Source organism: Uranotaenia lowii, chromosome 1 (genome assembly GCF_029784155.1).
Source record: "Uranotaenia lowii strain MFRU-FL chromosome 1, ASM2978415v1, whole genome shotgun sequence".
NCBI classification, from domain to species: domain Eukaryota; kingdom Metazoa; phylum Arthropoda; class Insecta; order Diptera; family Culicidae; genus Uranotaenia; species Uranotaenia lowii.
In genome coordinates, this window is record NC_073691.1 from 198,984,069 (window position 1) to 199,010,478 (window position 26,410).

Here is a 26,410-nt window from a genome sequence, read left to right on the forward strand (position 1 = left end):
TAGGAGTACCCTCCTCCGTCGTATCCCTCTTATTCGTCTTAATTCATAAATGCATGTTTTAGAGCCGAAAAATCACTTTCCACTTTAAAATACTACTTCACATGATAAACTTACGCCTGTGAATTTATTTTCTATCACAAATTTGTCACTTTTAAAACTATTTTTTGAGATATTTGATTTTGAAATCTCGAAGTGAAATTAATTATTGGCACACTCCGCCATATTGAAAGACGAACTTAGTGATCCCCTTAACGTGTTTCTTTGTTTTAACGCTTCCTGTCAATGCATATAACAATCAAAATCATCAAATTCAACAGAAAAGTGTTGAAATAAAATTAGAAAAATGATTTCAAACTAATCTGAACTATATAAATTTGTCAATATTCGATTGAAATCGAATCCCTCGGGCCCCATAATTCGTCGTAATTTTGCGACAGGAATAGGAAACCTTTGTGCAAGAATTGGAATTAGACCGGTTCATTTTTACTATTTTTTGCTGACAGTCGGACTCATATAGAATGAACATAATTGATTTCTAAGTAATCACAACACAATAAAGTAATTTTGAAGCTAGGAACTAGATGCGCTGGGAGATTAGTGCAAATAGTCTTTTTATATTAATAAATTACTTGAATGTATCCAGCATTGCTTATAATCCATGGTTTTAAGTGAACATAAAATTGATGGCTTTTTTAGCTAAGTGGTTGGTGTTTTACAAATTATTTACTACCAGTACCGTGCATAATTTAATAGACGTTTGAGTGCACGCAAGAATATCTCCAACTTTACACATTTTTAACGTTCAACTCCAATGACATTGTTTCTTCATAATTTTATATTTAAGGATTTGATTATTTTTGGTTCGATTATCTAATGACACTAAACCTCTCTCAAGTATTTGAAACATTAGATACATCAATTATATGAAAATTAGACTTTTTCAACTTCCTTCATTCAAACTGCAATATCTTACATACGACCAAACGCTTTGCTCTACAGAATGTTCACTGAGAGATCCTTGAAAACTTAAACTTAAACTTGTCCAGTTTTCAGAAATTCTCTAAATCGAAATCAATAACTACTCGAGGAAAAAAATCAATTCCTGGACCGATTACCTCGATTTCTATTGAATGTTGAAGATGCATGGAAGATGCATGGAAAATCGATTCGAAAAACTTCCGTTGAAGTTCAAAATGACAAGAGAATTTAGATGAATGAATAATTTAAACTTTGAAATAAGAGTTCACGAGTCTCTGGTTTGGATTTCAATACAAGTTAGGATAAAAAAAATCGGAAGATATGATTTTGTGTACAAAAGTCGTTCAAAATAAAACGAAATCGACCCCCTTTTTTATGCTGATTCCTACCATATAAGTTTTAAAACTTGACTCATGTTTGCTTCAAATTTTATAAATTCTCAGTGAATTTTCAACAAAAGATGTTTTGTCATTTTAGACATATTACAGTTTGAATGAGAAAGTCGAAAAGTTTTATCGCTCGTAAAAAAACTCGAATAGATGAGCTGAACCAGTCTAATGCGCATTAAACGCATCAACGTGGCGTTGCTTTGTTTCGAAATCTTTCACCAGGGTTCCCACATGAATAAGAATACACATGTTGACAAAACGCAAATGTGATTCTGCCTCTCCTTAAATGTCTTACTATTCAGTCTCATTACGTAGAAAAACATTAAAATTAAAAATGTTGATGTTCATTAAATATGGGTAGTTTCTGTGTAAATTTGTGCATTGTAATTTGTGTTAAATTTCTGTATGAATGTTATGAAATTTTATCTTACAGACAAATCCTGGATCATGGCAGCTCTGTCCGTTGGAGAGTGTGTTGGTAGAAAATACATTTGCAGGGTGGATTCAATCTTTAAGGTCTAATATTGTTCTGCTTGCAATTGCCTTAGCCAAGCAATGGTACCTTGCTACAATAACGCTACCTTGAGATTTCTTAGCAAGACCATTTTATTGCGACTTAGAGCTCATTCGAACTTTGCCGTTATTCTGCGCGGTTGATCCGTGCGAAGTAAATAATAGCGTTTGCATGAACCGCAACCGCAAAATTTCAAATCTATACCTCATGAGGGAGGAATAGTTTGAGACAATTTCGGTATAATTGAATGGAAGGTATAATACTTTGCTGCCTGCAGATGCATTAGCCAAGCAATGGTAGACCTGTTTACAATAAAGCTATCCTAGTTTCATGGCTTATTGCGACTGGTTACTTGAAAGAACTTCTGCTGTTATCCTGTGCGGTTGATCCGTTCGATGTAAGCTAATGCCAATTGTATGAACCGCAACCGCAAAATTTTAAATGTATTTTTGAAGAGGGTGGAATAAATTGAGACAATTTCGGTCTCCTTGTACGACGGAATTAGGAACCTGGTACGACAATGAAGGAACTTGAATGAGGAAAATAAATCATAAATTGACTAAAAAGTACGTAATGGATTGATCTATTTCCTTCATAGTTTCATAAAACAGTATTAGAAATATAGTTCAATTACTAAACATCCGTTTTAAAACAACGTGGAAGGCAATTCTATTGAAATGACGAAAAAAGCTTCCTTAAGCCGTTGTCTTAGGGTCCTTTACCCTAATATGTTTAGTGCGCCTGCTTGGTTGGGTTGAATAATTCTACTGAATCAAAGCAATTGAAAGATTCCCTTTAATTCCTATTTTCAGGTTTTGAGATAAGAATCAAAGGAAATCTTTCGATTGCTTTGATTCAGCTACATTTTCACTTCCGCAATGGAACCAAATCCAGTTCCTTATTTATCACATTCGCAAAAATGAGCCAAAATCAGGCTTATTTTCAGAAATCAGGGAACTCAATGGCTTAACAGGTTGTCAGTCTGAGCCTCAAAAAATCAGGCAATGCCTAAAAAATCAGGCACATTAGCATCTCTGCTTAACGACTCATGAGTTCACGCACACCCATTCAGTCCAATAATCTTTCTCTCTCATCTCTTTTAGTATTCCGGAAATCCAGCAACAAATCTCATTCTTTCAGCTACACGCTTCAGCTGTTTTACAAAATTTGAGTAAACAGTTTAATTTATTTCGTCAGAAAATTACTCAATATGGATTACGAAAGAATTCAATGTATGAATTGGTTCGTAATAATCTATGTAAATAATGAATGGAAAATGAAACCTCATTTCCTTCATCGTTATCTTTAACCCATTAACAGCTCAATTTCCGGAAAAAATTTTCATCGATAGCCTTACGTTACATGTTCACCTTGTGATCAGCCTAGAAAATATCCAATAGACGAATTTCGATTAATCAATATTCATTCATATCTGTGTAATTTTTTTTCAAAAATTGGTACAGAATCCGAATTTTCTTTAAAAATTTTTTTTCTTTGAACTATAAGAGAGATACTTTAACTTTCCAGTCCCAATGATTCGCTTTCGAGTTCTTAACTTATTTTATTTTATTTATTTGGAGTCTTTGACCGTGAAGTCATACAGACTTAAAATCTTAAAATTAAAAATTAACCTAAGTAACATACAATGTATCATTTTAAAATTAAGTTAAATCACGGATCGAACGTTTAAACATCGAATTTGATACGTTAAAGTCGAACAGATGAGAAACTTCGTTGAAAGCATGACAGCATCGATGTAGTGGATGATTTTGGCCAAAACTCGTTCTGCTTCTTGGTAGCCAGAGAAAATTTTGATTGCGTAGTTGTCGAGCTGGAGCGTGCAAATTGAGAGAATGCAGCAGGTGCGGGCAATCAATAACGTTTGTTAAGATGTCGTACACGAAGATCCGTTGCAAGAACGTCCTCCTATTACTCAAAGACGTCAGTGACAGAAGACCACATCTCTCGGAATAAGGTGGTAAACGTACAGAATCTCGCCAGGGCAATCTTCGTAGTGCATAGCGAAGAAATTTTTTCTGGACCCTCTCTATCCTTTCGATGTGAACGGATTGGTACGGTGCCCAAACAGGTGCAGCATATTCCAGTACACTTCGTATTAACGAGCAGAATACTGTTTTAAGAGCATAGGGGTCTTCAAAACTCAGTGTATTTCGGCGAAGAAATCCGAATAAGGCAAACGCTTTTGCTGTGGTTGTCGAGATATGCTGTGCGAACGAGAGCTTTTGATCAAAAGTAACTCCGAGATCTTTTATCGTTGAAACTCTTTCTAAGGTGGAGTCCCTGAGCGAATATTCGTATACAATTGATGCTCTAGTCCTGAAAAAACTTATGCATTTACACTTTCCGACATTCACTTCCATCCCATGCGTATCACACCATAATAATAATTTGTTCATATCTTCCTGAAGCGCAATGCAGTCCACTATCGAGTCAATGACTCTGTAAATTTTTAGGTCATCGGCGAACAGTAGTTTAGTCGAGTTGAGGTAGGTAGCTATGTCGTTTATGAAAAGCACAAAGATAAGCGGCCCTAGGTGACTACCTTGAGGAACACCGGATGGCATGTCGAATTCTGTAGAGTGTGTTCCTCGGATGTTTACGTAACCTTGGCGTTTTACCAGGTAGGAATGCAGCCATTTTATTATCCATGAAGGAAAACCGTAGCGTTCGAGCTTTGTTGTTGCTATGCTGTGTTGTACTTTGTCGAAAGCCTTAGCAAAATCGATATATATTGAATCAACTTGCATTTTTTTATTTGTTGCGGTGTGCAATTCATTTACATAGCACATCAGATTTGTCAGCGTTGATTTTTTCTTTACAAATCCGTGCTGGTATTCGGTGAGTATTGGTTTAGCTGCTGAATATAGCCTTTCGTATATCAGAGACTCGAGGACTTTGGAAAAGCAGCACAATATTGATATGGGCCGGTAGTTCTCTACACGGTGAGAGTTTCCAGATTTAAGGATTGGAGATACTGAAGCAGTTTTCCAGTGGCTGGGAAAAGCACATTCAGAAATCGATCTGTTGAAAATTATACGTAGCGGTACGGCAAGAGATGCTGCGATTTTTGATACCAACGACGATGGAATCCCATCAGGACCAGGCCCTTTCGACGGATCGAGCTTACTCAGAGCAATAAACACCTCCTCAATAGTGAAATCAGGCTGTGGCAGCCTAATGTTGTAGGTAGGCAAAGATTCGAAGTAGGCGTCGTCACAGTTTAAGGTTTGCGGACTATACACACTGCTGAAAAATTCGGCAAACAAATCAGCTGACTCTCTAGCAGTTCCCGATGTGCGTTCCTGGAACGTGACAGATGAAGGAACAATGTTTGTGAGGCGGCGGCTATTGATATACTTCCAAAAAGTAGAGGGATCTTGCTTTATACCACGTTCAATATTCTGAATGTATCGCTCAAAGGTGGAATTGCGCAGAGCCGCATAATCGTTCTCTAGTCTCAATAGAAGTGCTTTATTAGTATCCGTTTTGCTTCGGAAGTAGCGTTTGCGAGCTTTTCGGACCAAATTGCGGTTTGTTCGCAGTTCGGAGTTCCACCAGGGAAGTTTATAGGGCTTGCGGTGGGTGGATCGTTTTTGGGGCGTGTGCTCGCGTAATACGCTCCAAAGCTGACTGTAGAAGGCAGATACCGCATCATCGACATTCAGATCTTCAAAAGCTGATTGCCAATCTGTCTCGTCTAATAATTCAGCAACCATTTCGATGTTGCAGTGCGGGAAGTCTAAATTTTGTCGGAGAGGGCTACCCGTGTCCATAGGCTCATCGGAACTGTACTCAAGGAGTAAAATTGATGGATGATGATGACGGTCAGTGTTTAAAATTGCTTTTGGTGGGTGCACGAGTTCAGCTTGGTCGGGTCTGTTTACAAAAATGAGGTCAAGAACTCTGCCGTTAACGTTTACGAGGGAACACATCTGTGATAACCCGGAAGCTATTGTCGATTCAATCACAGCGAGCTCCTGTTCTGTGGAAGCATTCACTGGCAAAAATCCATTAGCATCCTCGTCGTAGCTCCAATGCAAATTCGGTAGATTGTAATCCCCAGCTACAACAACGAAGTCTTGATAGGTTGCAGTATTCAGGATATAGTCAAGAGCGGACATGTGCGATGCATACAAAGAAGTTTCGCTATTGGGCCTGAAGTAGACACAAAACAAGTATACAGAACGATGTTGAAGCTTTATACGCACAATAACTTGTTCGAGGCTGTCGCAATCAGGTGCTGTTACGGATACCGCATCGATGCCGTGTCGGACCGCGATCAATACACCACCACCACGTCTAAGATGACTATTATTAGAATTTCTATCACAGCGATAAATGTTATGGGTTGAAGCTAACTCGGAATTGGAAATGTCATCTTTCAGCCAAGTCTCAGTTATCATCACAATGTCGTATTCGGCTGTCGCGAGGGCTAACAGGAACTCGTTGGTTTTAGTTCGCATGCCGCCAGCATTTTGATAATATACGGAAAGCTGAGAGATTTTGTTCCTGTTCTGTCTGAGAAGGCTTGCGGGTGTTGCAGATGAGGGAGAGGGTGCAGGCATTGCAGGCACTTCATAACATTTCTTTTCATACCAATCAAAAAAGCTATGCAGAATCATTTCAATTTTAGAACAATAATAAAAATGTATTCAATGAACTAGGTCTGAGCTGTAGAAGGCCAGAAGAATCTTGCGCCAAGAAATTCTCAGATGTGAAATCGATTTTGGGCTACTGTAAAAACTCGAAAAATGCCAAATTCCGAGTGGAGACTTTCAACTACCAGGAACCAGCTTCTTGAATGTTACGTGTATAATATATTATAGAGCGAACTTACCAAATCACTAGACAATGCCTCCGGTCTCCGAAATTTGATGTTGGATTTTGTCGGCCGCAACAGTGTCACTATTGACGATAACTTTAACGAGCTTTTAGACCGTGCGACAGTTCAGTTAAAGATAAATTTTACAATTTTCAATAAAAATCACTTCTAAGATATAAAAAAAAAGAAAATTTCAGCGACGGATCGAAAAAAACGCGTAGGTTGCCAACAAGCCATGGCCTACCTCTCATTGCATAATAATCATATCCCAGCATATGGAAATGAGATTTATATGGTTTAATTTTGATTTGAATTTTTAAGCATTTTGCCCCAGGCTGGTAACTGAATAATAAAAAATTGTTCAAATTTATTGTTAAAAAATAACATTTTTTAAATCAACAGTGTTGGTCTACGATGATAAAATCAATACAAAGTTTGTAGGTAAGGCTATGATCATTTAGTATCCGGGCACTTTATTTTGATGATAGCTGCGTTAATAGAGCTCGGATATGTAAAAATTTAGTAGCGTTGTGTTGGTTATGAAAAGTACTATCTTGCCTATTTTTGATAGATTTTTAAGTTTACGTGTGTATGAGATATTTACTATGCAAAAAGACATGATAAAAATAATTTTGCACAAATTTGCTCCTTTTGCGCATTTTGTGCCTCGAAAATTCTTCATTGTTGACGCGAAAGCTCATGAACTGATGATTTTTTTCTGATTTTTTTTCTTACCAAATGGTTATTAAGTATAAAGAGCCACTCTAGGATCCACACGAAGTTTAAATCAACTATCGGAGTGCAACTCTTGATCTTAAATATGGTGAAAAGTTTATGGTTATTTGGGATAACTGAATGAAGACTCCCTACATAATGCAAAAAATCCATTTCCGGCAGAGGCAAAAAGTTTTGCCTGACTAGTAGACACCAAGTAAATAAATAATAATGATCACATCCAAATATCGCAATCTGTGCATCCGGTTTTTACGCAATATGACAGATGTGTTCTGATGGACAAAAAAATTTATGTTAAAACCGGATTTAAGAGATCAATTTCTTCGAGATACCAACTCATGAAAAGGTTCCAACCAGATTCCAATTGCTTTTTCCAGGTGAGTTTGTGTAAAATATCATCATTTTGCAAAGGTTTTGGTTCTGTGGTTAAAAAAATAAATCAAAACATGACTGAAAAAAGTGTGCAAAGATAAAAAAGAGATTTTATGAAAAAGTTAGAGTATTTCTTGAAATCATTGATAAATATTTTTTTTTATATTTTTAGTTTAAATGTCATATTAACACCTTCATTTCCTCCATAGAAAGTTTTTCGATCAAATGAATAGTTTTAAAAATACACACGTTCGTAACTGCCCGGATACTAAATGATCATAGCCTTAAAACCATTAAGTAAATCCGTCATACCGGGTCAAGTTTTTTACGGCAGTGAAAAATGTTTAAATTTGTATATTTATTGCTCGATTTTTTTTAATTTCCAATGGGAATCAAAATCATCAAAAATCTAGCTTAAGATGTAAAAAAAACGCCATCATCATTTTGTGATCATTATGATACCTCTATAATATTTTTTCTATACGTAACCAATCAACCTGATTCAAGAAATCAAGAAGTTTCAATAAGAACTTGAATTTTGGGCTGAATTAAATGAACCTCGGCACATTATGCTGATTAAGCTGTGTTTGACCTTTTCAACGAGGCTTTTGGTTGCTTGAGGGTATTGTTTCAGTTTTTGCAAAGCCTATCAGATGTCCTTTTTGTTTTTTATTCCGTATTGAGTCATAGACATATATTTATTCTTTTCAATTTCATTTTCCAGTCTATTATGTGAAATTCGTTCCAAAGTTCATCATAATGAGCATCCGGGGCTTATTAAGCACTTTTATTTTCCATGAAAGTACGAACTTTCTCAAATAAATTTTGATAAGAAACAGTTTTGTAGCCCTTATAGTATAAATTTTTCATAAATAAAAAAATCTCCTTATCATCTTTACAGAAGTGACGAGAATATTATAATTTTTGAGCACCGGAAAATTAACTCTTATGATCGTCGATTCAGCTTAATCTATAAGACACGCACAGCAACATGATGCACAAATTGTTCCTCAATTTAAACCATAGTTAAATATTTGATTTTTCACTATAATTAATTTTAAAACGCGTTTTTACTTAAACTTGTTGACTCGGGGCGTATCGAGCACAATTGATCGGGGCACGATGAGCATTTTCTGCCGTAGCATCTAGCAGCGAATTCAACTCAGTGAAATCAACTGAATTATAGAGCCACAGCTTGACTAGTTTACATTTGACGATTTGGCCTATTGGTTAGAAACACCTAAACAAAGGACAAATCATCAGATGAAACAAGTCAAGCTGTAGCTCTATAATTCAGTTGATTTCATCGAGATGAATTCGCTGCTAGATTCTACGGCAGAAAATGCTCATCGTGCCCCGATTAATGGTGCTTACCCAAGTAACACAGATTATGCCAACTAGCATTAGCAAGTTTTATTATGGTTTAATTATGGCATTTTTTTGTGCAGCTCGTTTTATAACGGTGTAATTATGGTCATGCAAAATGCTTTTATTTTTTTTCCGACCATATGTTTTTAAATAGTTTTGAAAACGCTAATAAAACTTTAGTTATTTTGAAAGAGTTATGAATGCTCTGTTGAAACTTTAATAAAATCCAAATTTAGAAGTTTGCTCCAAGTTTTGTTTTGCATGTTCAATCACTCAGTGCATGATTATTAACGCGCCATAAAACTTCGTGACAGTTCTCGATCAAGATGTCAAAACAGGACACGCTCAGGTTAGATAGCACATATTTGAATTGGAGCACCCATTTTTACACAGTTTTGATAAGTTATGTGTGTTGGGTTTGAGTAAGAATAAAAATAAGAAATAAAAATCACCAAAAATTGTATGGATATCTTTACAATATGAGTATTTAGTGAATGGGCCCAAATTGTAGGAAAAATTTTTTTTGGTTTACGCCACCCTTAAACCAAGATGACGGCTTCCACTTTTATTTTCCAAGCTGTAAATAACTGAAAATATCGTGAAACCATCACAATATGGTTCTTAGGTGAAAGTGATAAAGAGTAGAAGTCGAATTTCGTTGTCCGTCGCCATCTTAAATTCCAAAAAGGCGGCTTCCGCTGAACTTTAAAATGAAGTAAATGACTTAAAGTGACATGACACCCAAACAATATTGGTATTGGCTAAAAGGGCTAAACGAGTAGAAGACGAATTTTGCTATCTGACGCTATGCTTAAATCCAAGATGGCGGCTTTCGATAAACTTTAAAAATGCTATAAATCATTGAATATCGCATGAAACCTCCAACATATGGGTATTTGTTAATTGAGATAAGCTATAAGAAGTTGATTTTTGCATTCTGAAATCCAAGATGGTGGTTCCTGGCTGAGCCTAAAAATACTGTAAATGAATGAAAATAGCATGAAACTCCTGAAATATATTGTATTTGGTGATAAGGCTAAACGATAGAAGTCGAATGTCTCTTTTCGCATTTCGTTTTTGGCAACATTCGATTTTGGCAACTTCCAATTTAGCACATGTGCCTAAATCAAACGGTTAACAGAAACAACATTACCTTAAAGTTTTCGCTGGATAAATAGCAAATATGGTAAAAAAAATCATAAACTATAAACAAAACATGAAAAGTGCTAAATGCATCAGAAACATAATAAAAAATAATAAAAGTGATTCAAAATCTTCGGAAAATAGTATAAAGTGAAAAAAAAGTTGAGAAGAAAAATCGTTCGTTTTGGCAACATTCTATTTTGGCAACACAAAAAGTCCGGGCGTGCTGCCAAAAACAAACAGGGTCTGGTTCTTCTTGTTTAATTTAATTTTTAATTTATTGATTAGATCCTAGGCTTTAGCCCTTTATTTTATTCTATAATATAACCACACTTAATAACTACACTAATTGTTAATTTGTAAAAGAGCACTGCACAATTCTACTTTTAATTTGTTCTCTGGTCATGCTTAGTTGAATAATATCGACGTTTGCGTTGTAAAATGCCATCATTCGGTACATCGGTTCGTTTCGAGCGTAATTCTGGATCCGATTAGCTAGTTGAAACGGCCTTACGCTTCGTAAACTGCTACGGCCTTCGTACGGAGATATAAGAGATAATAAATATGGCGAATAATGTCTTCCACAGATTAAATCCTTTAGAAACAGTGCGTCGATCGATTTTCTTCGGGTTTCCAGCGTATCCAAACCTACCAGCATGCACAAGACTCGATACTCCGGCATTTCCGCTTGCCAACCAAGGTTTCTCAAAGCGTATTTCAAGAACTTCTTCTGAACTCTCTCTAGTCGGTTGTTGTGTATGTTGTAATACGGTCGCCACACAATGCCAGCATATTCAATGACGGTCCTAACTAATCCAGTGTAGATTGAGACAATCGTGTAGGGATTATCCAGCTCGTGACAGATTCTACTAACCATTCCGAACATAGAATTGGCCTTTGATACAACTTTTTCGATGTGTTTTGAGAAAGTTAACTCCGCGTCCAACTCCACTCCTAAGTCTTTTACTGAGCTTTGCCGAGCAATGATGAAATCGTTTTCTAAGCGGTATTCATAAGTGATATTGCTTATTTTCCGAGAAAATGTTATCACGTTGCATTTCGAGGAATTGATCTTTAGGCCGAATCTACTGCAACACTCTGTGAATCTGTGCAAGGCGTTTTGCAGAGTCACGCAATCCTTCGGGTGACGAATAGGCAAACACATTTTTAAATCATTGGCATAAACCAGCACAAACACATCAGTCAGCACTTCAGGAAATTCGTTCATAACAGTGATGAAAAGAAGGGGTCCCAAGTGACTCCCTTGTGGAACACCACTATTGACCGAGAAACTACTAGATCTCTCGTTCTCCAGTTTGACATATTGCGTTCTTTCGCTCAGGTACGAACGAATCCATTGAAGACAGGATCCGGTTATTCCATTCTTGCATAATACCGACAGTAGAGCATTTATATTGATTACGCCAAAGGCTTTGGACATGTCAGTGTATATTGCGTCAACTTGAAAACCTTGCATCATCCACTGCGAGGTTCTTGATACAAACTCTGTTAGATTCGTTATGGTTGAGCGTTTCTTGAGAAAACCATGTTGAACGTCCGAAATCTTTGTTTCAATCCACGGGTAAATCTTATCGTATACAATACTCTCAAAAAGTTTGGGTATTGCCGAGAGAATTGCAACACCACGAAAGTTTTCTACGGTGAGCCTGGAACCGTTCTTGTGGATCGGTATAACATGCGAGATTTTCCAAAACTTTGGGAATAATCCGGCTCGAATCGATGAAGTGAAGAGGAAGTGTAAGGGCTCTTCGATTCCACTCACACATTTTTTCATGAATGAGTTAGGTATTCCATCAGGACCACAACTTTTTGATTCGTCGAGCTCTAAAATGTTTCTACGTATATCAGGAACCGTTATTGTGAATTCGGGTATGATTTCTACTGGTGATCGGCGTTCTTGTCTTATTTCTGCGTTGTTCAAAAGATACACACTGTGGAAGTTTTCAGCGAAGAGCTCGGATGCGTCTTCCAAAGATTCTGCTTTGTTGTTTTTGTAAGAAACATTTTTTGGTATCAAGTTCGACTTACGTTTCGAGTTGACATATTTCCAAAAGCGTTTTGGTTCGGATTGAATATTTTGTTGAAGTTCGTTCAAATAGCTGCATCGTTGGGCTCTATGCAAACTATTGAATAAATTAGCCGCTGTTCGGTATGCTGTTTTGTCATATTCAGATTTACTTCTACGGAATTTGTTGTGTTTCTTTCGCTTGTCTTTAAGCAGGCGGATAGTGTCGCTGTCAAACCATTCTGGGTATTTGGAGCGAGACGATTTTACTCTGATTGCTCTGCAGTGGTTGAGTAATATCCCATAAACCACGGTGTAAAACGACAAAACATTAAAATCCAGGGCACTTCCTATTGCGCGATCATTTTTCCGAATGTTGTCGAAAACTCCTAGGCTAGTCAAGAAATCCAACACAGATCGTATACTCGAACTAGCAGTTTCGGGGATATCTTCGTTAGGTAGAAAAACCGTATTCCATTCCACTTCCGAAAGAGCTTGAGAAACAGCGTCTACGTCAAAGTTTTTCATATCAATTGTTACTTTGCTTTCCTGAGCTGGCAGTGCATCTGCATATTGAAGAATATTTAGACAGACGTTTATCTCCATGGCCTTGTGATGCACCTCATGCTGAATTATCGGTAAAATCTCCTCAACTTGACAACTTTCCTCGTCGTTAGTGAATATGAGATCGAGAAACCGGTTGTTATGATTTGCGATTCCACAAACTTGCCGCAGATCGAAGGCGGCCATGTTGTCGATAATAATCGATTCTTCAGGCAAACGAACGTTGTATGGCAGAAAGTGAAGATCATTATCTTTATCTCGATACCAAGTGGTATTCTTCAAATTGAAATCTCCAATTATGATCACTTTGCTGTCGGGTGATATATTTTCAAACAAAGAATCAACATTTGCAGTATGGGTGAAGTGTCTTTGATAGCCTGAGGCAGGAGGTATGTAGATACAGCATATGAAAATCTCGATTTTGTCTATAACTAGTTTAACTGTGACTTCTTCATTGCAATTTGATTCATGGATCAGAATGCTCGTAAAACGATTGTTTACAGCGATCAGTACACCCCCACCAGAGGTTTTATCAGAATTAGTGGGCGATCGGTCACAGCGGTAAACTGAGAAAGTTTCGGGAAAAATCATTCGGTCGGTTATTGTTGCATCAAGATTTGTTTCGCAAAACGCAAACACGTCGTAGTCCATCTCAAGTGAAGACAGTAAAACGGTCTCTAATCTCGTTTTACTACGGATACTATTCATGTTTTGGTAATAAATCGTCAAATATTTTTGTCGCTTTGTCTCGATGCTTTGATTTGTTGTTACGATTGAACTGGGGTCACGAAAGGTGTTTAGCCCTTTCACCTAATACTATTATTGTAAAGCTATCGAGCGATTTAAAGTAATTTACAGTTCAGTGGAAGTCGACTTCTTTAAACGCTGAAACATGGTTACAGTTTTTCATTGGTTGCAAGGATAAACCAAACTTGAATTTTTTGGAGGAAACCTTCATTCAGCCAGTATGCTACTTCGGAAGCCCGATGGATCATGTTCGGCTTCTGATAATTTCTGCAGTATCAAAAATCTTGTTTTTTCTCATGGTGAAGCATTCAAACATTTAGTCTTGTGATATAGCTCAGTTGGCAAGTCAGCTGCCTCCTGAGCCAATGTCCGCGAGTTCCAGTTTAAAAAAAAAACATCGAAAACAGTCGTACCGCATAAGTTTTTTAATAACTGTCCGCCAACTGCAGCGTTCATATAAACTAGCGAATGCCATAAAGAAACAATAAAAAAAAATTAGCATCATCCGACAATAATTTTCAATACTTGCAATGCGGACTTTTCTTCTACTGGACACCAATTCGTTTGTTTACCTATTGGAAAAGTTTTCCCCGGTCATAGTTTGGTTTCGTTCAGCATCCGAATTTTGTAAACTTTTATTTTTTTTTTAAGCAAAACCTATGGCCCAAAAGGATATTCCTTCTGGCTCCGGTACCGGCAATCTGGTCCCAAGCAAAACCGTAAATTCCGAAATGTAAACCATTTGCGAAACATTTGTTGGTCTACATTTTCGTTTGTTGTTGTTTTTTTATCATTTGTTGGCCGTTTGTCGGCATTATCTATCCGGTTTATCGGGACAGAGAACGAAAATACGGAGGGAAAAAACTCCAGTTCGTTAGCCAGCCAAATCAGGAGAAAGAAAAAAAAAACCGAAAGAACGCGGGAAAGCGGGAAAATGTTTAGCTCCAAAGGATGTGAAAAACACATCCTCGATAACCACCATGTGTGGGTATGAGCGCTTGGCCCAGCGAAAATTCAACCTGATCATAGACGGACAGAGAAAAATCGAATCTTCTCCCCCAAGCCGAGGCAAACTGGTGCCGCAACCTTCCGTGGGGAAAGTCGGGGGAAAGGATTGAAAACCGTATGATTGTGGGGTTAGTAGAGAACAAATATTTCTTCGAAAGCTGCGGCAAACGCGAACATATCGCTTGCCATTAGATAGGGTTTCATTTCAAAGTCAAGGGTTTGTTTCAAAATTGCATGAAACCATGTTCAAAGCACTGGAAATCTAGTGAGAAAGAAAAAAATTGTCCAACTTTTCAACCGATGGCAACCCTATAACATGTAACCCTTCCTTTGCCGCCCCCCTCCCCCCCCCCCCCACTTGAGCAGTAAACTTTTGAAAGGCGGAAGTACCTCGTAAGTTCGATTCCATCCGTTCGTATGTACGTTTACAATCCCGGGGGCACGATAAGGGATTATCAGCCGGATTACAGCTACCGATGTTTTCCTGCTTGCTCCAGTGAAGAGAAATTGAAACCGATGTTTTCTCCCCGAACTATTTTTATTCCGGGATATTTTTGTCCCTGCTCCGTTCCAAATTTTCAACCCGTTTTTTGATGAATGTTGGAATTGAATGAAGTGAAAAAAAACTAACCGCGATTGAATGAAAATAAGAAGGAAAAAAAAGAGAGACAGACGCGTGTGGGACGGATGTTTGGATTAGCCGTTCGAATCACCCATCTCTCGCATTTTGATCGTGATGATGACACCGAATGAGATGGTACATCTATGATCAAATCGAATGAAAATTTTTGGACCAGATTTCAAATTCGTGTACCAGACAGCAACTGAACTATGCACAGTGGCGTTTGATTGAAAAATGTTTAAACCAAAAGAAATTTGCCACCTTGAAAGCGAAATGAGAAATTTTAACAATACTGAAAGATCCGACTGAAATTTTTGTCATTTTTGAAAACTATAACATTTTTGACATTATTAATATTTTGATCATTTTAAAAATTTCGAATTTTTTTACATTTTAGAAATTTTTAAGGTTTTGACATTTTTGTCATTTCTGTCATTTTTGACAATTTTGACGTTTTGTCGGTTTTCACATTTTTGACATTTTTGTCTTTAATAACATTTTAAACACTTTAAACATTTTTGAAATTTTTGACATTTTTGAAATTTTTGACATTTTTGTCATTTTTTTACATTTTTGACAATTTTGTAATTTTTGACATTTTTGACATAGTTGGCAATTTAAAAATTTTAGTAATTTTTGACATTTTTGACATTTTTGACATTTTTGTCATTTTTGTCATTTTTGTCATTTTTGTCATTTTTGTCATTTTTGACATTTTTGACATTTTTGACATTTTTGACATTTTTGACATTTTTGACATTTTTGACATTTTTGACATTTTTGACATTTTTGACGTTTTTGACATTTTTGAAATTTTTGACATTTTTGACATTTTTGACATTTATGACATTTTTGGCATTTTTGACATTTTTGACATTTTTGACATTCAGATTCAGAATTCAGATTCAGAGTTCAGATTCAGAATTCAGATTCAGAATTCAGATTCAGAATTCAGATTCAGAATTCAGATTCAGAATTCAGATTCAGAATTCAGATTCAGAATTCAGATTCAGAATTCAGATTCAGAATTCAGATTCAGAATTCAGATTCAGAATTCAGATTCAGAATTCAGATTCAGAATTCAGATTCAGAATTCAGATTCAGAATTCAGATTCAGAATTCAGATTCAGAATTCAGATTCAGAATTCAGATTCAGAATTCAGATTCAGAATTCAGATTCAGAATTCAGATTCAGAATTCAGATTCAGAATTCAGATTCAGAATTCAGATTCAGAATTCAGATTCAGAATTCAGATTCAGAATTCAGATTCAGAATTCAGATTCAGAATTCAGATTCAGAATTCAGATTCAGAATTCAGATTCAGAATTCAGATTCAGAATTCAGATTCAGAATTCAGATTCAGAATTCAGATTCAGAATTCAGATTCAGAATTCAGATTCAGAATTCAGATTCAGAATTCAGATTCAGAATTCAGATTCAGAATTCAGATTCAGAATTCAGATTCAGAATTCAGATTCAGAATTCAGATTCAGAATTCAGATTCAGAATTCAGATTCAGAATTCAGATTCAGAATTCAGATTCAGAATTCAGATTCAGAATTCAGATTCAGAATTCAGATTCAGAATTCAGATTCAGAATTCAGATTCAGAATTCAGATTCAGAATTCAGATTCAGAATTCAGATTCAGAATTCAGATTCAGAATTCAGATTCAGAATTCAGATTCAGAATTCAGATTCAGAATTCAGATTCAGAATTCAGATTCAGAATTCAGATTCAGAATTCAGATTCAGAATTCAGATTCAGAATTCAGATTCAGAATTCAGATTCAGAATTCAGATTCAGAATTCAGATTCAGAATTCAGATTCAGAATTCAGATTCAGAATTCAGATTCAGAATTCAGATTCAGAATTCAGATTCAGAATTCAGATTCAGAATTCAGATTCAGAATTCAGATTCAGAATTCAGATTCAGAATTCAGATTCAGAATTCAGATTCAGAATTCAGATTCAGAATTCAGATTCAGAATTCAGATTCAGAATTCAGATTCAGAATTCAGATTCAGAATTCAGATTCAGAATTCAGATTCAGAATTCAGATTCAGAATTCAGATTCAGAGTTGAAATTCGGAATTCATATTCAGAATTCAGACAGATGACCTCAGAAAGCTTGCAAATTATATTTTTGCAAAATAATCGAGTGCTTTTTTTCAAGCTCAAAAGTTTTTTCCTGAAATGAATCGAATAAACGGAAACATTTGATGATCACAATTTTTTTGTCTCAAAGTTTGATTCTTTGGCTTGTTTAAATATCCAAAAATTCTATTTAAATATTTAAACGATCAGAATCCTAATTTCACATTGAAAGTATATTTAAGCAATTTTCAATGTAGGAGCTACGGCTACAGAAAAAAGAAGAATTTGTATTCCGAGTCTGAACTTTAATACAGAATTCTTATTGTTAACTCAAATGGGTGAACATCAATCTTATTTTAAGACAAAAAAAATTGAATCAACCTTTGATATCGCACATTCAAAAAGCACTCATTCTGCAAAAGTTATAAAAATTTTCCAATAACAATAGAGAAATTATTACTAGTGACTAGTTAAGTTGACGAAATTTGACACATTTTGGCATCATCGGGAAAGTAAAATTAAAAAAAAAACAGATTTTTTTAAATGAATTTCACCAACAACAACTTGCACCTTAATTTTAAGTATATTTATGCAAGATTTTTCCAAGCAAGGAAACTGCATACTGAGTCTAGCCAAAAACGAATGCATTAACGATCAACTACAAATTGATAAAGAAACAAGAGAAATACCGAGATTCCAGCCAGGGGTGTCAAATTGACACTCTTAAAGGGTCAGGGCAGGGCACAGTCTTTTCACTAACTTTTTAAACATTTATCCCTGATTTTTTCTAAGAGTATAGTGATTCTTTAGACTTCACAATACTGAATTTAGAAGTCAATATTGATGTATTAAATATTTTAGATACATTAGTGTCAGATTATGCTATGAATCTCCCATATCTGTTTTCGTTCCTATTTGGGTCATTAAGCATCAGTGTAAATTTTGAGGTTGATTGGATGATCCCTGAATAAGCCCAAAGCTTTTCAATTTTGTATAGAGAAATTTTTGCATTTTAAATCTACCAAGAAATTAAAAAAGCTCAAAAAAAGTTTTTCTGTAAATATAATTTTTGCCTATTTTTAACCTCTATTTTTTGGCAAACATGAGAAGAAGCTGAGTATTCAATGAAAAAAGTTATTAAAATTTGTAAAAAAAAATCCGAATCAATCGAAAAATATAAGTTGCCGAGCAGACTTCCATGGCAAAATTATCCCTATTTTTGATACATGCCTTGAAAGTAAAATTTGGTATCTTTTTGTCCTAATAAAGGAGGTACAATGCCATATGTGTAGACTTCACTGAAACCTTAATGATACCTAGTTTAGCTACGGTTTTCTTCGAATTATCATAATTGGCAAAATTGTCAAAATTGGCATAAGGATGCCATTTTCAAGCATAATATATTGCCTAAATTTGGCATAGTTGTGCTTTTAAAAGTTTTTACCACCGAAAACTTGAACCTTTTTAAAAATTTACAGCCACAGCGCCTCAACTGTTAAAGGGTGATACGATCAAAATTTGGTCAATATCAACTTGACGTATTTCTTTCAATTTTGCATTTTAAAAACCTACGTTTACTGAGAGATTCTATGTCAATTAGCTTACAACGTGATTCGTATGATGGAAGAGGAAATGTGATCCAGTTTATTTTACGGAGTGCATACAATAAATATTGTTTTTGAACAGATTCAAGACGTTGCTCGTGATTATATGAATAAGGATTCCATATGACACTACAATCCTCTAATCATGGCCGTGGGAACGGGGGGGAGGGTTGGGGATTAAACCCCCCCCCCCCCCCCCCTTGAAGGTCGATCAAAAGCAAGCGCGGTATTCTACTCTACACTCAAAATTTGTTATATTCAATAACATTTTGATGATGGAGTATGGTTATTCGATAGTAACAATTTTGACTCATAACTGATGTCAAAACCTACAAAACTAGTTCCAGGTTCATAATTCAGCTAGAGTTTTTCAAAATTTTCTCACTTATTTATAGTTATTCATTTCTGAATACTATATTTTAAAAACGTTTAAACTAATTTCAGAAATTCTGGTTTCTTATATCCAAAATCGAAATTGTATTTGTGTTTTCATATTTCGGATTATGTATCCAGTTTAGGGTTCTTGAATTTCGGTTAGAATAATCGTATCAAATGGAAATGAAAAGCTGTGTTTAAAATCTTGGTTAAAATTTGGTTCCTTCAAAATTTATATCATGATTTTCGAAACTCATACGCATTTCTACATTTAGTTTATATTTTTCCGAATATAAAAACCTGTTTTTTTCTTTCTTTGTCCGGGATTTTCATCCTTGCGTATGATTCATCACTAAAAATTGTTCTAAGTTTTTGTATCATATTCATAAGTTCATGAAATTTATTCTTATTTAAATTTAAACAACACAAAGCTTCAAAATAGCGATATGGACTCATCATTTGAAATTTTCATTTTTTCATTTGAATTTGCATAATTGAACATAATTGAAACAAAGAATAATCATTGAAACCCAAAATATCCGAATTATAATTATGGATTCATGATTTAGGGTTTTGAAACTGATTCAAATTCTTGGCTCATATTTCTTAATTAAGATACCGTTTTTATAAACATTTCAGAAAACGTATTGAAATTCCGAAACAGATTGAAAATTTGAATTTTGAGTTAAGATTCAAAATTCAGATTCAGTTCGTAAATGAGTTCCATAATCAAAAATTAATTATCAAGATGACTATTTCGGTAAGGATTTCAAGTTGCAAGAGATTGTGAGGTGATTATTCTGATTTTTTGTTTGCACAGTTCACCTGAAAATTGACAAAAATTACGTAGAATTTGAGTTCATTTTGCAAGTTTTGTCTAATGAAAAACTTATTTAAAAAAAAATTCACAGGAATTGATTTTTTTATGAAATTAATTGATGATGAAGAAACATGTTTTCTTCCTCAAAGAAATTGCAGGGAGTTCCATATGTTTTGGCGAATTGCTCAACATTATTGATATTGCAGTTTTTTATGAACCAAATTTCAAACTTAATCTTCAACATGGATTGAGTTTCCATAAATCCGATTTGACCCGTGAAATTTTAATCTTTTGCTTTTAAAAATTGAATTGAATATTACATTTTTTTTTCTGAATTGAGGCTTCTTAAAAAAAACTTATTGTAAGTTCAAATTAAATAAAAAATTTAGCTGGTCTGATTACCCAGTTTAAACAAATTTTCCCCGGAAATTTAATTTAAAAAATGGGAAAGGTTCAGCCCAGCCCGGTTGTCGAATTTTTTGAAAAATATTCCGATTTTATTTGGAATTCATCCACGGTTTTTTGAAAAAATCATTATAATTTTAAAGTTTTGTCGCCCAAAATTGAAATTTTTCAAGCTAGATTTAGTAAAATTTCTGAAATCCTGAAGTACAATTCAAAATCTTATTATTATTTTTCGATGAAAAAATAATTACTATAATGTTTGTTTTTGTTAAAGAGTTTCTGGATTTTTGTCAAACTTTTCCAGATATTGCCCTGATTTTGGTTTAAAAATGTAGAAATAAAATGCTCGATTTTGCCAGGTTTCAAAAAAATAGCCCGGATTCGCCTGGTCTGGATACGTGCCTAAGAGTTTCTGGCAGTCTTAAGCTAAGTTCGCGAGATTTTGATGCAAGGATGTATTTTTAAAAGTTTCTATTTAACACGAAAAACAATTTATGTAAAAGAAGTTAAAAATGAAAAATCAAAAAGTGTTTAGAAATAATATTTTTAATTTTTTTTTATTAATCATGATAGTTTGAGCAAAAATGTCATAGAAGAAAAATAGGTTATCAAACCACCCCCCGCCCCCATGAGTCGGTTCTTCCTACGGCCCTGACTCTAATATCGATCGTACATAAGAAATATGAGGTGACTTTATGGTGTATGGATCTTGAAAGTGATGGCTGAAACGCTTATCAAATCCTAACATGCAATTAGCTTTATTTATAATAGTGTTCTGATGTTCTAAAAACGTAAGTCGCGAATCCAAGATGACACCAAGATCTCTTACAATTTGGCATTTTTGTACCGGTTCACTGCCTGATTTAGTTTCAATGAGTGGGTAAATTTGTTTTCTACTAAACGATGTGGAGTTGCATTTTTTAACGTTCAATTGAAGTAGACTTTTGTTGCACCATTCATAGAACACATTGATTTCGTTTTGAAACGCTTCAACATCCTCGGTTGTTTTGATTTTCAGAAAAAGTTTCATATCGTCAGCATATATAAGGAATTCAATACGTTTTAGAATGAAGGAAATGTCATTTACGAACAGTTTGAAAAGAAGAGGTCCTAGATGAGACCCCTGAGGCACACCGGAGGTTATTGCGGTTACTGGGAAAATTTCTAATCGCGCGACGGTAGCCTTCCGTGCGGTAGGCTAGCCGGAGCAGTAAACACAGTTAAAAAATTCACTCTTACTCACTAATTTCATTGAAAAGTTAAGAAGTAAATTCTTGAATCAATCTTCAAATCATTATTTTGCAAGAGAGGACACATGAAGTCATCGGAATGAAATATTATTATTCTTAGTATTCATGGAGATTGAATTAATTACGAGCGATAAAATCCCAGACAAAACAAAAAACAATCTACATTATTGAAAACACATTTTTCCATAGCCTGAGAATTAACGAATTTGGCATGACGAAGATTTTTGATGCGATAAATGCGTCTTTGATACTTTATATGCTGGTCGAATTCAATTATGTTGTCGTAAAATGTAACAAATCGTATATGAGAAGTTAAAAAAAAGGAGTTGTGTACGGTGAATAATCTATTATTGGAAATAATACCATTCGCATCGCAAAAAATTGAACTGCGCACTCATAACTGCGAAATTTGTGCAATCTGTCGAATCAGTATAAAATCTGACGGTTTTCTACACGCTAACCGCTTTTTAGTTAAACTTTATACCACAGAGATCAGACGTACAAGCTAGCCCACGAAACTTGTGTAAAAATGCCAACACCCTTTTTAAACTAATTTCTGTTTTTTGGCTACGATTACGCCTTTTCGTAAACTGGGCACTTTAAAGTTGATTTGTAACTCTTGAACGGCGCAATAGATGGCACTGTTTGCAGTCAGTTTCTAACGTATTTTTTGGTGATAGCATTTGAAATTTTACACACTTTTTTGACGGTTTTTTGTTCGAGCTTATACGTCTTTTTTCTATGTTTATACGGATAACTCCGACTGCAAAACATACACAGCAAGAAAAATTCGTGTAATTTTAGACCGAAAACGATGCACGAAAACGGAACATCGATTTTGATGTAAAATTCTATCACGATGTATTTTTTTCAAGAATGTAATTTTTGAGGCGTGTAAATTTAGATCGAAAACAATGCACGAAATCGGACGACGAAAGCCGTCGTGTAAAAATAGACGGGGATGTAAATTTTAAGATTTAATATCGTAAATATTAGAAATCTTTGCTAAATATTCAGGTTTTGCTGTTGTCTATGAATGAATAAGCTGCTTTTAAAATTTTAATTTTGCATATATTTCCAAAAATAACCTTAAAGATATACACCATCACGCACAGCGTCAGCCTGGAATTTTTGTTTCATCCGATGATTCCCAGCACGGTGATGTTGAACAGATGGCCGTCACCAGGATCCTTGATTCGTCCCAGAACCATTATTTTTTGGTCCGCGTCACCTCCGCCTGACGAAAATTTCTCCGGAAAATCACTGCCACTGCGAAAAATCTTATCTTGCTGCAATGGAGAGAAAACTGATTAATTTCAACAGCATTCTTTTTTCAATATGACATTATTATGAACCTACCAGCTTTTGAAGGATTATGGAAATGCTAGAGCTACACCTACGACTCGTTTTCGAATAATTTTCTTAATTGTTTACTTTGTATGACATTTGGGATACTGCAACATTCCCGGCCGACTGGATGCAGGGTATCCTCGTAAAGGTCCCAAAGAAAGGAGACCTAACAGAGTGCGGTAACTGGCGTGGCATAACTTTGATCTGTACAACCCTCAAAGTACTCTGCAAAGTGATCCTGAACAGGATCCAGGAGAAAATCGACGCTACACTCCGACGGCAACAAGCTGGATTCCGATCCGGACGATCATGTGTGGACCACATCACAACGCTACGAATAATACTGGAACAAATCAACGAATTCCAGGACTCTCTTCTGCTGGTGTTCGTTGATTTCGAAAAAGCATTTGACCGACTGAACCACGAAAACATCTGGGCTGCTCTTAGACGACGAGGGGTCCCAGAGAAACTAGTCCATCTCATCGAAGCACAGTACGAGGCATTTTCGTGCAAGGTCTTGCACGACGGTGTCTTGTCCGAACCAATCCCGGTAACTGCTGGAGTGAGACAAGGATGTATTTTGTCACCGCTGCTTTTTCTCATCGTAATGGATGAGATATTGACTGGATCGATTGACTGTAGACCAAACCGAGGATTGCCGTGGAATCCTTCAACCATGGAGCAACTGAACGACCTTGACCTGGCAGACGATATTGTTTTGCTCGCCCAAACACAACAAGACATGCAGAGCAAACTCGACGACCTCACCGAAAGCTCCAAGGCAGCAGGTCTCAAAATCAATGTCGGAAAGACCAAGTCGATGGAAATCAATACAGAAAATCGTTCCAATTTCGTGGTATCTGGACAACAGGTTGAGACAGTGGAGTGCTTCCAGTATCTTGGTAGTCAGATTACGCCTGATGGTGGTACCAAGAAGGACATCGAAACCCGGATCAGAAAAGCCCGATTTGCGTTTGCGAGTCTCCGAAACATCTGGCGGTCACGCCAGATCTCTCTACGAACTAAGATCCGAATCTTCAACTCAAACGTCAAATCCGTATTGCTGTACGGGTGTGAAACTTGGTGCACATATGCGGTGACGACGCGAAAACTGCAAGTTTTTGTGAATCGCTGCCTGCGGAACATCATCCGCGCTTGGTGGCCTGGCAACTGGATCTCAAACGTTGAACTTCATCGCCGGTGTCATCAAAAGGCGCTAGAAATCGAGATTCGGGAACGTAAGTGGAGATGGATTGGGCACACGCTGCGAAGAGATGAAAACGAGATTTGCAGAGAGGCGCTTGACTGGAATCCAGATGGGCATCGAAGAAGAGGCAGGCCCAAAAGCTCGTGGCGGCGAAGTCTAGCCGCTGAAATCCGCACAGTTGACGAGAACCTTGGCTGGCAGCAAGTGAAGACGCTGGCTCCGGATCGCCAGCAGTGGAGATCTTTTATCTCAGCCCTATGCGCCGGTCAATCGGCGCTGGACCCTTAGGTAGGTAGGTAGGTAGTGGGTAAATTTGTTTTCTACTAAACGATATGGAGTTGCATTTTTTAACGTTCAATTGAAGTAGACTTTTGTTGCACCATTCATAGAACACATTGATTTCGTTTTGAAACGCTTCAATATCCTCGGTTGTTTTGATTTTCAGAAAAAGTTTCATATCGTCAGCATATATCAGAAAATCAATACGTTTTAGAATGAAGGAAATGTCATTTACGAACAGTTTGAAAAGAAGAGGTCCTAGATGAGACCCCTGAGGCACACCGGAGGTTACAATTACGGGTTTGGATAATTCGTTTTTGAAGCGAACAATTTGTGTTCGATCGGTTAAGTATGATTGAAGCCAAGAAAGAAGATTTGGATGAAAGCCAATTCTTTTTAATTTTAGAATCAAAAGGGGTATATCGATGCGGTCAAAAGCTTTGCTGAAATCAGTATAAAGAGCCTCAACGTGAAAGCCTTGGCACATGGAATTGATCACGTATGTAACGAATTCGAGAAGATTTGATGCAGTAGAGCGCCCTTTGAAGAATCCATGTTGTTTGCTGGTTACAATATTTTTTACTTGTTGATAGATTTTGTCATTTATGATTGATTCAAAGAGTTTAGAAATGCAAGATAGAATGGCTATTCCTCGATAGTTTCGTACATCTGATTTTTTTCGGACTTGAAAATTGGGATCAAAAATGATTTTTTTCCAAAATTCGGGCACTTTTTTATTACTTAACGACATGTTAAAAAGAAGCAGATAAGAGAGTCTGTTAACTCAACGGCTAAGTTTTTAAGGAAACATGGGGGAGTCCATCCGGCCCGGCTCCTTTAGAAGCATCAAGTTTTTTAAGTCCTTCTTAAACATTATTGTAATCAATTCCATTGACTTGAATGTCACACGCTAACTCTGAAATGTATGAAAAGTATTCTCTATCACGGTTATTCTCAGAGAAAGATGTGTAAACTTCTTGAAAAAAGGATGCAAATAAGTTACAAATTTCCAACAGATTATTGCCAATTTTTCAAGTCGGAAAATTTGAATTTTTCATCCGCATTTTAGCATAGCCAAAGAATGCTTTTGGGTTTTTCTTAATGTCATTTTCAATTTTCTGATTATATTTTTTAAAGGAGTTTTTAATACATGAGTTGAGCTGGTTGCATAAATTTATATAATGTTGATGATTGGTTGAACTTCTATCGCTTCTGTAGGCTTTATGAGTCTTTTGCTTCCTATTTTGTAAGTTTTTCAAATCTTTGTTATACCAGACGGGATGTTTGGAGTTGTGAAACCGTCTTTTTATTTTTGAAGGTACGTAATGAGATATCAGATTAATCATTATGTTATAAAAAGTTTCTACTGCTGTTTCGACATTTCCTTCATTCTTCAATATGCTTGACCACTCTATATTATTCAGTTCTTGTTTTAAAAGTTCGTAGTTTGAATTTTGATAGTCTGGCATTTCCTCGTACTCCCAGTCGCGAGCTTTGTCACAGTTATGAATAAAGAGCGAATATTCGGTCGCTGTGTAAAATACTTCATTTTTCCATAGTGGATCTGCCGATTCATTTACACAAAAGTCTTCTGTACGGTTTGTAAATAAAAGATTAAGATACGTATTGTTACTATTCTTTACATGATTAACTTGGTTTAAGCCTAAAATAGAAGCGTTGTCAAAAATTAGTTGTAAAGTTTCGTTCTGGCAGT

At 35.9% G+C, this 26,410-nt stretch overlaps 1 protein-coding gene across 1 annotated transcript in view; it reads right to left on the bottom strand.

Moving 5' to 3' along the window:
* Positions 1 to 26,410, bottom strand: part of LOC129738287 (collagen alpha chain CG42342) — a 287,063-nt gene that overhangs the window by 258,133 nt on the left and 2,520 nt on the right. The window lies entirely within an intron of this gene.